This window comes from Dendrobium catenatum, unplaced genomic scaffold (genome assembly GCF_001605985.2).
Source record: "Dendrobium catenatum unplaced genomic scaffold, ASM160598v2 fragScaff_scaffold_1482, whole genome shotgun sequence".
NCBI lineage: Eukaryota > Viridiplantae > Streptophyta > Magnoliopsida > Asparagales > Orchidaceae > Dendrobium > Dendrobium catenatum.
The window spans coordinates 1,373,800-1,382,395 of record NW_021319944.1 but is presented as its reverse complement, the minus strand read 5'-3'; positions in this window follow the sequence as shown (position 1 = coordinate 1,382,395).

Sequence of the window (8,596 nt, the reverse complement as noted above, 5' to 3'; positions counted from 1 at the left end):
TGTGTGTGTATGTTTTTTATTCACTCAATTACAATCACTCCCTTTCAAAATTAATTCAAAGAAAAAATACAAACTTCAAATTAACAAAGTATCTCATGTTGAATTTGATTTGAAGTTATCGTAGTCTGGAGTCTGATTTTCCTGAAATGTTAGTACACACAAGAGCAAATGCAAATCTTCTAAAATTGTTAGGAGATAACTACACATATGAACAATAATGTTTGGAATCATCAAAACTACATAAGTTGCAAAAATATAAATCATTCAAATAGCAACTATTCTAACAGGGATAGGATCTTTTATTTTTTTGCTCGAGCTCGAGGCCTTATTTTGCTCTAAGATTTCTTGTGAGGGCTCCTGGAGATTTCCACTTCCATCCCCGACCAGATCCCGGCCATCCTAGCCCGCCGGCGGCGAGAACTCCGGCGAAACCGAAGCCACGAAACTTTCGGGGCTTCTACCGCTCAATCCAAGGAAAACCAGGTCTCGACGTCAACTAGAGAAATATTCCTGTTGTTTCAACGAATCCAACGAGCCCAAGAACGCAAAAATCGGACGGTTAGATCTCTCGAAATCCCTTAGAATAGATCACAATGCTTAGGATTAAATAGCTTTTTGAAAATCTGCTTATTTTCCAAACGGATAGTCCCCCATGATTTCTGTACATGCATAGAACATACATTTAAATTTTTGTGAAGTTTCGTCGTCTGGATCGTGAGAACGAGAAAAAAAACGGAACTAGGGTTTGGGTGTTCGTCCGGCCGAGCTGGGTGCATACTGGACCGTTGATCCGTGGATCAACGATACAGATCGAGAAGCACGGCTGTTCGGTTTGACCGCGCGATCCGCATGGAGGATCAGATTTAAGTCCGACGGGATCTGGACCGTCCATCCGGATCAAAAGCCGATCGGACGGCTCTGCTTCAGGCCGACGTGGATGAGTGGTCCTGGGCTTGATTGATGCATGATTGCCGCAATCATTAATTTTGCTGAAATGTTTTTGATCTGTCTGTGTTTATTTTACAAGCAGAAAATATCACTATTTTAAAACTATTTAATTATTGTCTTCAAACTTTGAAATTGCGTAACTTTCTCATTTTGAGTCGGATTTTGATGCACAACACCTTATTTTGGGTTTATCTGAATTCTGTACAGTTTGAATCCACTTTTGGGTGAAAATTCTGTTTAGATTTTCTGATATATCCAAAACAGTAAAACAGCACTATTCTAAAATATTATTTTATTATGTTTAGACTTCGGAAAATCATATCTTCGTCGTTTTAAGTCGGATTTTTACGTACAACCCCTCGTTCTTTTCATAAAGATGAGTTTTATGTTTTGAAACCACTTCCAGTCACTGATTTTGGTTGTATGAATAGATTTCTGTTTTGATCCTATTATTTGGGTACTTTGATATTTATATATTAATATAATAGCTATTTTCAAGATACAATCTACTTTCAAATCGTTTGAAAGCTTCGCTTGAGTGACAAGTGGATCTTTCCCATACTTATATGTATTATGAATCAACCTATCTTTCAAATATATATTATTTTTTATGAAATCTATATAGAGTTATATTAGTAGGTATTTTAAATTAATTTTAAATTACTTATAGTTAAATTCTAAATTTGGAAAGATCTACTTCGCATGAAATTTTAGACATGGGTTCTATGAATGAAGAGCAATCATGGGGGAGAGGATTAGTGGGTGATTGAGTTCCAATCATTCACTAATTCCTTCACTAGGTGTCTTTCCTTTTATTTTTCGTAGATTGCATGCGTAGGTTGCACTACCACCACTTAGTTTAGGCTCTCCTAGATCTAAGGACATGGCGTGTTTATTTTATTTATGTATTCCCCTGCATTTATTATCCTGAGGGTTAGTATAAACATCACTTTAAACTCCTACAACGTAGTGACACCCTAAGGACAAAAATTAAGGACATGTCTAGCGAACTTAGAAGTTTTCTAGGAGCTAGGATAGATCCCGGATTGACATGAAAACTTCAAAACTTAAACTTAGTGACATAATAAACCTATCAGAATTTTCTAGGATTTTTTAAGAATCTTTAGACCCCTTAGTTAACTAACTCTAATTAACTGGTTAAATAAGGCCCCGAGACCTTCCGAAAATTATAATAAATACATTTTAGGTCAAAAAATTACCCATAATACCTTGAACTGACCAGAATCTGATTCTTGATCTTAGATAAATAGGGCTCCATAGTGTGACTTCAGGTTGACCCCTAATTTAACCATATGTGGAATTTACCTTTTTGCCCCTAATAAATTATTAAAAACTATTAAAAATTCTAAATTTTCCCCAAACACTTGGGAATACCCTCTTAGGTCATCCCTGACCTTTGGGGATGATTCCAATTAGTTTGGAGTTGATTTGGATCAAAACAATAAAATCAGTCATTTATTAGGAAATTTAAAAATTCCCTTAAATACCCCGATCTGTAGAAATCCATAACTAATTGTAGAAAATTCCAAATTAAGAAAACTCACTTGCATTGGACTCCTATTAGGGTCTAGTATTTATTAAAAACCTTAGGTTTCCAGAAATTGACCTAGATTAGAAAGTCAACTTTTTGGTCAACCCTAGTTCATTTAGGGCCCGAAATTTAGAAAATTCATAACTTTGAATAGGAAACTTCGATTTCAGCCTACTACCTGTCTAACTACTCGTATTAAGGTCTAGTATTTTCCTAAGGAGATCCAGACTTAGCCTTTTTCCCATAATGACTTTTTGGAGCCTTAGTCTAGTTCCTAGGATGACCTAGAACTTTCTAAAATTGTCTAATATCACTTGAACTTTAAATATCAGTACCCTTAGTTCTTAAAATTGATCAACAAACTAAAATAATTAAAATGCACCCTAATTCACTAATATTTGAATTTCAATAAAAAATTTCTTTTTTGGCCTACAACAGACCTGAACTTTAGACAATTCTAACTAACTACCCTGCTTAAGACCTATCCAAACTACACAAGCCTTACACACACATAGAATGGTTTGCTAGGACACCACTTCTAGATCTAGGTTAGGCCGTTGGGTTTTACTTTTCTGTTGTGTGCCGGAGCTTTCCGTGGTTTTCACTGCATGCTGTTTGAAATTGCTGGTGTGTTTGCTTACTTTTTCTGCACTCTGGATGTGACGCTAGATCTACCCCTAGGTTAGGAACGTCATATATATATTGTTCTTCCGTGCAGGTGGCCATACTCAAGCTAATAAAAGGGGGGAACATTATAATTATTTCTAATAATGTTTTATGCAGATGCTTGCTCAGCTCCCCCTAAATAAAATGAGGGCTAAATTAATTATAACTGCACAGGTTGAGCGCTTAGCCCTCAAAATTAGGAGCATGACTTGGCACAGGGTCAATGGTGTTAGCACTTTTATTTTCATATAAACTGCTTGGGATTTTTATTAGGATAACCTTGCTGGGCTTTAGAATTTACTACTTCCCATTTGATGTAAAATTTATTTGTAATAATTGTTAAGAGTTGTGAAAATAACTCTGAGTTGGGATATTTTTTTATCCAGTTTGGATTCTAAAAGAAGAAGGCATCCCTAGGGAAGAGTCTTCTTTCATTTGGAAGATCGAGCTGGATGGCTTTAGATATCCAAAGAGAAAAGGCAATACACCCATGCTGGGGAGAATTATCTCTTCGTTTGGATATTCAAGCCACGACGGATCCAAAGAGTCCAAGGAGGAGAGATCCAAGGAGTCCAAAGGAGGAGAGATCCAAGAAGTCCAGGGAGAAGATATCCAAGAGACTAATGATTTGAAGACCCAATATCCCACTCAAAGTTGTTGGCGTCTATCATAGGCTTAGAAATCCGGGTTGTTGGCAGTGGTGCCCGGCTACTTTATTTTCTGCAAATTCTGGTTGTAATAAGGGCAGTTTGGCTATAGACATTTAGATGATTTATTTTGGGATTTATATTGATGTGCTTTCCTGGTTGTGCAGTAGACATACCTGTTTTTTCTAGGTTTTTTTCTTGCATGTTGATTTTGTTTTCACCTGGAATCTGTTAGGCTCTTCTAAGGACTATAAAATGTTTTATACTCATAACTAATTTCTAAAAAATTAATTTTAAACTTAACGAATTTAGGGAACTGCCGGAACCGTCCGGGGTTGCATGTATATTACTGCATTCTTCTTTCCTTGCTATAAGACATCTCCCTGCCTGCGGGTAGAGTCCGGATAATCTGATCTATGAGGATGAAGTGCCGGACCTAGGGAGACTCAGTCTTTTCTAAAAATTATTTTATATTAAGCCTGTTTTTAAAATCCAAAGCATTCATGAGCTGACATTTCAACTAGCATGCATTGCATTAGAAATCAATTTAATTAAAATTTAATTGCATTAGTTAGGAGCATTTACCCAACATAAGTCCATAATCAATTAGGAAATTCTCTAGATATCGGTCCTATTTCTAAAAAACTGTACCTCCCACCCATCTTTCATAAATGACTTGATACCATGGTTTTGAAGCGATTAGGTGGTTAGCTGGCTCCCCCATCCAGGCCGGGATAAGTCCAGATCTTTACATTGCATTAGCTAAGACACTGGTCTTAGTGTGTGTCGAACACTAAGTCTAAACTAGATTTAGGATTTGAGGCTACTACATTCGGTCTCGTAGTAAGCGTTAAATAGTAGGTAGGTCCCTTCTTTTTAGGGACCCTAAATTCTACTTATCTGCATCACAGGATGACGCCACTTCCATCTCTTCTCTCACGCATGTGATTGAGTGTTTGATTTTCTTTTTTTCAGTTTCTCTCTAGTTCCCTAGAGCCTCCGAATGCTAGTTTGAGCCACGCATGTTGATTCAGCCTCTTCGGACCTTTCTTCCTTTTGGATAGGACTTCCTAGTCTATACCCATGTGTCAGTCCCACTTTAGGAGAGGATAATATATGATCCTTAATCGAGAGTGTTCTCAGGCTCCGGTCTGGGATGTAATTAACCACGGGGGCTTGCGCCCGTGGGAAACTTGGTCCCCACAATCTACTAAACCCCATTCGAGCTCTTGCATCGGGTGGGGGAAACCCGTGACTAGGTCGTGTATATTACTATCCATCGAGGTGTGTTGGCGTCAGCCTTGATCCTCAATGGTTAGTCGTATGCACGATCCAATCTGCCCTTCCAATCGACCCGTTCGCGCGGTGCTCTTTTCGGAGGTCCACACTCCTGAAGGAATCTAGCACGTCGTATAAGGTTGGTGTGTTATTATATTTGTTTGAAGATCTCCAAATCCAAATGTATTAGTGCCTTCCTAAATGAGTCATGCACAACACATAGGAGATCTCTTGGTTAATTAGATGTATTAAAGGCCCTTTAAATCAAAATGCCTAAAGCTCTCCAAAGGTAATCGGGTTTTAGGCATAAGGGCATTAATTCATTTAATCTAAATTAATAATCAAATTTGATCAATCAAATTATCAAATTAATTTAGTTTAGATGAATTAAAATTTAGTTTAATTTTTAATGAATTTTATTGTGATATTTAGAATTTTTTAATAATTTTTTGAGTTTTTTTTATTTATTTATTTAATAACAAATAATTTATTAATGAAATTAAAATTAGAAAATTATTGTAAAATTTTATTTAAATTGAATAGATTAATCTCTAAATTTTATTATATATATTTTTAGCATTTATTGGAATTTGTTTAGATTTTAATGTAGTTATTTAGTTAATGTTTAATTAAGGGTTATTTAAGGATTGATTTAAATTTAATGAGATTTAAGGTTGATTTTGATTTTTAGGATTTTTTATTTGTTTTATTTAAATTTATTAAAGTAAAAAGAAGAAGATCCTTAAAGAAGGATCACCTAAATCTACTAGTTGTTATAAAATCGATTAATGTCCAATCAATATATATTTGATCAAAAGGTATATGACATTATTTTTCTATGTTGATGTTTCATCCCAAAAGGGATGTGTGTAGTTCTCCCTAGATTCGACTAAGTTGGCTAAGACTCAGCCTTAATTGTTGTCCTTAGTGTCATTAAATTATAGGCAAGTAAATCATGTTCTTCTAACCCTTTGGACACTAATTATAATAACACAAATCAATCATAAGCAATAAAGAAGAAGTGGTCCTAATATTCTATGGAATTTTTCATGGTCAATTATTAAGTTATAGACTATAACATAGTCTATGAACTTAATGATTTACTATGAAGATATGGCTATATCAAATTGAGTTGGCAATATTTAGAGACAAGAGAGATCTCTCTAAGTATATTCCCTCTCAATTCTATATCATAATTATGTATGATTTGATGATTATATATGTATATAGATGACTATATACATGTATAATCTAGTATTCTAAAACAAATAAATCTCTATAGAATCATACTTAATTAAGAAACCAAGTCCACTTATCAGTAAAAGAGAGACTCATACTGACTCCATAGAACCCTAATATGCTTGAATTGAATTTTAGATTGAGTAGAATATGAATTTCCAAAAAAAATCAAGATCAAATTATGATCAAGATTTTGTAAATTCATAATTCAATTTATATTGCATCAAAATGGCTTAAGAAATTACAAGAGATCAACCTTAGGGCCTAAGACCTCTCTGCCAAGTTTCAGCCAAAGATGTTTTATATATTTTTATTTAAAAATAAAGTAATGTTTTCTGTATTATTGCAATTACTAATAAAATATTAATCAAAATAATTTTTATATATTTTTAAAATATAGAACTTAAGAATACGAACAAAACAAGCCCAAGAACTTAAAAAATGGATGAGAATTTAAATTCTGGGGAATTTTCGAAGTTCTCAGGATTTTCTGTATTTATTTTAGGGTTTTAAAAGCTGGTCAAACATTGGTGTTGACCTAGATACACGGCGCGCGTGGGGACATCCACACGGACGGCGGCGGTCAAGTGGGGCCCGCCACTTAACCAGTGCGGCAACTACATAGCCGTCGGATCGATCACAGAAGAAATCCGACGATTAGGATTCAACCCGCGGTATTGAAAACGATATGGAATGATCGAACAGTGGTAAAGGATACCACGGTTTGGATCAATGGCTTAGATCTAACCAAACGGGGTTCTGACCAGCCGTGATTTCAAGGGATCGGAATGAGTTATGAAGCAGGGTTAATTGCAACTATTGATCTACAAAGAATAGATCTAACGGCTACGAACTTGTCTTCCTCCTCTAGCCATCCGAACACCCTAAATCCATTTTTATGTTTCGTTCTCTTAAAATAGCGAATGAAATAGTTTCAAATTTTAGACAGAGATATAATTAGATCTAGGAAAGAATGGGGGATTATTTTTAATCCATTTTATGTAATATTCCATGAGTTATTTAAGAACCTAGAAAAAATCCTAGGATTAGAGATATATCGTGCTATAATGGATGGATTGAGGTGATTAAGGTCTTGTTGAGCTTGTGGATCATCCCTATCCAAATTCGTAGAAGTCATCGAGCTTGGAGAGAACTTCCACGCAGAGTTGAGGCGACTTGGACGAAGCTAGGTTCGGTTCTCCCCTCTTCTAGCCGACGGCAGTGTCCAAATGATGAGGAAAGGCCGTTGGAATGTGGAGGAGTCTCTAAGGATTCAAAACGAAAACCCAGAGCGCCTGTAGAGTGAGCCGAATGGAAGATGGATTGGAATGGCCAAATCCCGTCCCTCTTGCCTATTCCAGGTTTGGGAGCTCGTTTGGACGGCTGAGATCATTCAAGGCGAATGCTGGGATGTTGGAAACCTGTCTCGGGTGGTTAGAAGGACAGGGGAGTGGGGGGGATCGTTTTGAGATTTAAGAAGCTTCTGGAGTCGAGTCTAGGGGCTTGACAGGCCTGGGATGGAATGGGTAATGCAATTTGGTCGGGTTGACCAAATGAGCTCACTTGAGATCTTGGACGGGCTGTAGAGCACACCAAGGCTTGGAGGAGGTCGGGCTAGGTTTAGAGAAGCTTCTAGAGTTGATCCAATGAGCTGGATGGGCCTAGACTGGAGATAAGGTTTGATTTGAGTTAGTTTGACCATGAGACCCCTTTTCAAGCTCCCATTGACTGTTTGACCAGTCAATGGGTCAAGAATGCTGAGGTGGCAGTGAAGGGGTCTAGTGAGCTGTTTGGATGTATTGGATCCAATGCCAAAGCAAAGGAGATGAGGATTTAATAGGGTTTGACCATTTAAGACCCTATCCAAAGCATTTGTTGACTCTTTGACTGGTCAAACAGTCAACCTATGCTTAGGTGGACATGGGGGAAGTATTGTTTACTGGTTATGTCAGTTCAAAGGAGATTTGATGGCTTGATTTTGGAATTTGAATATTTGGGAGGAATTTTGAGTAAGTGCTATAGATTTGGCTTGGTCAAATGATCATGATGTGACTCATGATAGATTTGTGGGTGACCAAAGTATCAAGTGGAACATGTTTAAAAGCTTTAATGACATTGATTTGATTATATGGAGCAATTTGAGCCAAATAGGTCAAGTTTGACTACACTTGGTGATTTGACCAAGTCAAATCCAATGTGATTTAACCCCTCACAAATTTGAATGTAGTTAGTCATTAATTGGAATGAGTTTAAGAGCTTTAATGGT